Here is a 5496-nt window from a genome sequence, read left to right as displayed (position 1 = left end):
ATTTATTTTCAACATAACATAATTCATTATTTTTGCACCACACCCAGTGCTCCATGCAATCCATGCCCTCTATAATTTCCAGCACCTGGTACCCAAACCTCCCACCCCCCCGCCCCTTCAAAACCATCAGATTGTTTTTTAGAGTCCATAGTCTCTCATGGTTCACCTTCCCTTCCAATTTCCAACTCCCTTCTCCTCTCTAAATCCCCATGTCCTCCATGCTATTTGTTATGCTCCACAAATAAGTGAAACCATATGATAATTGACTCTCTGCTTGACTTAGTTCACTCAGCATAATCTCTTCCAGTCCCGTCCATGTTGCTATAAAAGTTGGGACGAATAGTCCTTTCTGATGGAGGCATAATACTCCATAGTGTATATGGACCACATCTTCTTTATCCATTCGTCCATTGAAGGGCATCTTGGTTTTTTCCACAGTTTGGTGACCCTGGCCATTGCTGCTATAAACATCGAGGTAGAGATGGCCCTTATTTTCACTACATCTGTATCGTTGGGGTAAATCCCCAGTAGTGCAATGGCAGGGTCAAGGGAAGTTCTATTTTTAATTTCTTGAGGAATCTCCACACTATTCTCCAAATAGGCTGCACCAACTTTCATTCCCACTAACAGTGGAAGTGGGTTCCCATTTCTCCACATCCCCTCCAACACATGTTGTTTCCTATCTTGCTAATTTTGGCCATTCTAACTGGTGTAAGATGATATCTCAATGTGGTTTTAATTTGAACCTCCCTGATGACTAGTGATGATGAACATTTTTTTATGTTTCTGATAGCCATTTGTATGTCTTCATTGGAGAAGTGTCTGTTCATATCTTCTGCCCATTTTTTATATGATTGTTTTGTGTGTGCTGAGTTTGAGGAGTTCTTTATAGATCCTGAATATCAACCTTTTGTCTGTACTGTCATTTGCAAATATCTTCCCCCATTCCGTGGGTTGCCTCTTTGTTTTTTTGACTGTTTCCTTTGCTGTGCAGAAGCTTTTGATTTTGATGAAGTCCCAGACAAGTGGTGCTTGAATGGGGATCAGAGAACCAGAAGACGTCTTTTAAGTGAAGAAGTGAGGAAACTCCCCTGGTGTGCACAGTAAGTTTTATTGTGGGGGACATATTTAGTCCGGAGTAATAAATTATGGGACAGTTAAACCCTAAGGAAAGAGAGCTTTCCGTCTATGCTTGAGGCTCCAGGCTGTCGGGTCCGCACTTCGCGATTAGAACGTTTTCTGCAACGTGGAAGTTTGTCCCTGGTTTCCAGAGGAGGGCACTATTAGCTTAGCTACTGGGGAAAATTTTGGCCATTGTTTTCGTCCGTGCCCCCTTGATAATTCAATAACAAGAATGTTTATCAAGGAGCTCGATTTCGAAGGGCCACAAGTCCCAGGTGACCACCTTGCTTCAAAACAAGAGCATTTCCCCAAGCATATTTACAGAGGAGTTCAAGGACAGTGTCAACATTACCCAGAGCATTTGTGTGAGCCAAATCAAGTAGTAAGTGAACTGTAGGGATTGCGGGGAGGTAGCCCTGGGCAAGACTCCCTAGACTGCAAGGACAGCTTGCAATTAGTTCCACACACTGGAGGGCTAGTCCCTCCTAGCCACCTAAATTTTTTATGGATTAAATTGGAGACTAGAATCTGAGTGGAATACACTAAACGGGAGAAGATGAACCCTACCCAAAAGGAATGCTTGGAAACAGTAGATTCTGCTTCCTACGAAATCTTTGCCTCATTATTATTTTGCTTCTCAAAATATCTTTGCTTAATGTGTTTTCTCAAGTTACATATGGAAGAGAAGTGTACCTAGTAACAGTATCTTTAGAGACTGAGACCTCAGGACACAGAAGGTATGTCAGTTTTCAACAGGAACTTTAGAAAAATTTGTGAAAATTTAATGATGTAAAATGGAGAGAATAATTTATGCTGTTAAAATAATGGTGTCTTGAATTGTCATTTCCATATTGCATTTTACTCAAATTTTCTTTAAGGAACTGCTATTATTTACATGAATTCTCATAATACCTGGCTCTGTGTCATTGTGTGAGCCCCTTCTCTCTGCCACTGTTCTCACTTGTGAAATGACCCTTAATCATAACAACAATCTCGCATGTTGTAAGAGGATTAAATATGACAATAACAAGAAAAGATTTAGAACATTGCCTGACAAATTACAAGCCTACAATGAGCATTAGATGCTATGTTAATTCTGTAGATTATCATTACATATGAAACAACAATTTTTTGAAAATGATGATACTTATGAGAGACTTGCAAGGCCCAGGGCAAGCAGAAGCTGGTTACCAGATACTACTCTGACCCATGTATCCCCAAGCATTGCAGTCTAGTCCCTTCTAGAAGGCATCTGCTGCATAAATGAAATTTTGTTCCTCTGAGTCCTAATCTGCCATAACATCATAATTAACCTTAAAAGCACAAACACACTCTGGTGATTTTGCACATGGCATATTCAATAATGTCAGTGGGATATTTCAGTGTCTATTGTTTTGTTGTGCTGTGTTACAGAAAAGTAAGGTCAGATTTGGCATCTGAGTCAGTGAATCAGAGACAGATAGACATAGGGATTGAATCCAGCTGACTTGTCCTCATGTTTCTGAGCATTGTTCCTGCAGCATGGGATTCCAGAGGGAATGGCTGTGGGTGCGAGAATCATCATATCCCAACTCAGGCAGACACATTCATACCAATACCAGAAATTTCTTTCCCACTTGGGAGCCCACTTACCGCATCTGTCCAGCATTCACAGGGCACAGGAAACCCCAGAGCAGCTCATATCTGTGGCAGATCATGAAGAACTCCAGGGAACTAACTAAGCGACTACTTCTTCCCAGAAACCCGAACTAGCCCCACCCTCCTGCCCCTGGCATGACGAGTCCTTCTAATGGGGACTTCAATTCTTATCTTGTCAGCAGGGAGCTAGCCAGCCCATTGGGATGCCAGTAGTGGAAGCAGTCATCTTCTTGTCCTTCTGAGCCTGTGTCGCCCATCACTTCAGTCTACAGGAGAGACTCAAAATCTTTATTGTTGGGAATTTCTCTTCTTGCAGTTGGCCTTGGGCAGTTGAAGTTGGAGCAACCTAAAGTATCATTTTCTAGAGGGAGAGATCAGTGCATCCACATATCTTGGAAAGTGTCCACTGAGGACGTTAACGAACCATTCACTGGTACTGACAGAAACCAGATGACAGATAGAATGTCTAACATTTGTCTCACTGAAGTTTACTTACTATTGCTGAGGTGGAAAGCATCTTAGATTCTGTTCATACAGTGAGCCCATATGATATTGATAATTATGGTACAAATTAGGACAGTTTGAACCAAAATCCCATCCTATTAGGCTGTCTGGGAACTCTGAAAATACACAGTGAATGGTTCAGAGGAAAATCTATTTGTCTGTTAATGCAATGTAGAGAGAGATTTCTTGTACTTGAATGGTTCAAGATGAAGGCAGGAAAGGGGTAAACATATTACATAAGTATCTGTTATTATTACTTCCAATTTTATTCATGGGAATTGCAGTTTTTCAGAGGTAGAATGATCTGGCAAACATAAAAATCCATACATTTATTACTATCCTGTGGCCATACAGGCTTAATCTACTGATTGTTTAATCCTTAAGTAAACATCACCTATTTGGTGTATAAGAGACACTAAGGTATAAATCCTGTTCCTCAAGTAGAAGCAACAATTCACTGCACATTTGGGGATCAATTCTGGGAAGAAACAAACATTACTCCATTGGAACAGACCTCTGAGCACACCAGGTGCTTCCAGCATGGTGGATATGTCTTTACCACCTTGTTCTCCAGAGTTCTGCAAAGAAAACTAAAAATCCTGAATAAGTATTAGATGGTTAAGAAGAAGGATGCTCCCTTTATTTGTAAAGAAGACAGCAAAAGCCCTTTACAATGTAATGAAACTAAAAATAATGATTGAGAATAAAATTCTGTGAATAGTAGTTGGTTGTGAGTTTTCAACAAATAGTGACACACACATGTAATGTGTGAAATTATAAAAATTCCTCTCCCACCTCCTTAGTCCACTTTCAAATACTGAGGTAAATACTTTACTTCAGAAAAATTTGTTACTTTTGGTAACTTGGCTATTTGACAACATAACTGTGATACCTTTGATTTACCCCTGGTTCCTGAGTTCATGATAGCATGAGTATTCTGTTTCTCCTTCTAAGGATTATGTGGTGCTATAATAAAGGGCAGAAATGCTATACAATGCAGAAGAGTCAGAGAACATGCATCTGTGCCAAATACTTGACACAGATTATTTCATTTAATCCTTGAAAAAGCAGCACAGATTGGGTGCCTGTGTTGCTCAGTCTTTAAGCATCTGCCTTTCATTTAGGTCATGACCCCAGGGTCCTGGGATCAAGACCCACATCAGGCTCCCTACTCAGCAGGGAGTATGTTTCTTTCTCTCCCACTCTGCCTTCTTGTGTTTCCCTCTCTCTGTGTCAAACAGATAACATCTTTAAAAAATAAATAAAAACCAGAACAGAATGGCTTGAATGGGTCATAGCCACGCTTATTTTTGACACAGAGCAACCATGGAACACTACAGTGATGAATAGGAGGGAAAGAACAAACTTATTTATGCGACTTTGAAATGACAAGATACATGTAGCTGTTAAAAACATGTTTTTTTTAAGAATTAAGTTGGGGAGGAGTCAAGATGGAGGAGAAGTAGCAGGCTGAGACGACATCAGGTAGCAGGAGATCAGCTAGATAGCTTATCAAACCATTGCAAACACTGACAAATCCAACAGGAAATTGAAGAGAAGAGCAACAATTCTAGAAACAGAAAATCAACCATTTTCTGAAAGGTAGGACCGGCAGAGAGGTGAATCCAAACTGACGGGGAGATAGACCGCGGCAGGGAGGGGCTAGCTCCCTGCAAGCAGCAGAGCAATGGAGCACAAAATCAGGACTTTTAAAAGTCTGCTCCACAGAGGGACACGGAGGCTAAGCCAGGGTGAACCCCATGCGCAGTCAGTGTGGCCCCAGGTCCCGCAGGGTCACAGAAGGATTGGGGCTGTCTGAGTGTCACAGAGCTCACAGGTATTAGAATAGGGAAGCCGGCTACAGAGATGGGGCCAAAGAGTGAGCTCTCAGCTTGGGGTTACCTTGAACTGTAATCTGTGGCATGGCCACTGCTCTGTGAGTGGGGTCCCCACAATATCCTGGTAGACACACCCTGGAAAAGTTCGGATATCTGTGGGATTCGGAGACTCCAGGCAGAGATGTGGGCCAGAGACAGACTCTTGGTCGCAGGCTGGGTGAGCTAGGAGCACAGCTGGAGGCCAGGGAGATGGGAGTGTCTGAGCACTTTTCTCTGAGGGCGCACTGAGGAGTGGAGCTCTAAGCTCCTCTGGGCCAGAGATTGGGCAGCTGTAATTTTCATTCCTATCCTCCGGAACACTATGGAAAGCATTCAGGGAAAAAAGCTGATTTCT

The sequence above is a fragment of the Mustela nigripes genome, chromosome 4 (assembly GCF_022355385.1).
Source record: "Mustela nigripes isolate SB6536 chromosome 4, MUSNIG.SB6536, whole genome shotgun sequence".
Taxonomy (NCBI): domain Eukaryota; kingdom Metazoa; phylum Chordata; class Mammalia; order Carnivora; family Mustelidae; genus Mustela; species Mustela nigripes.
This window is presented reverse-complemented; position numbering follows the sequence as displayed.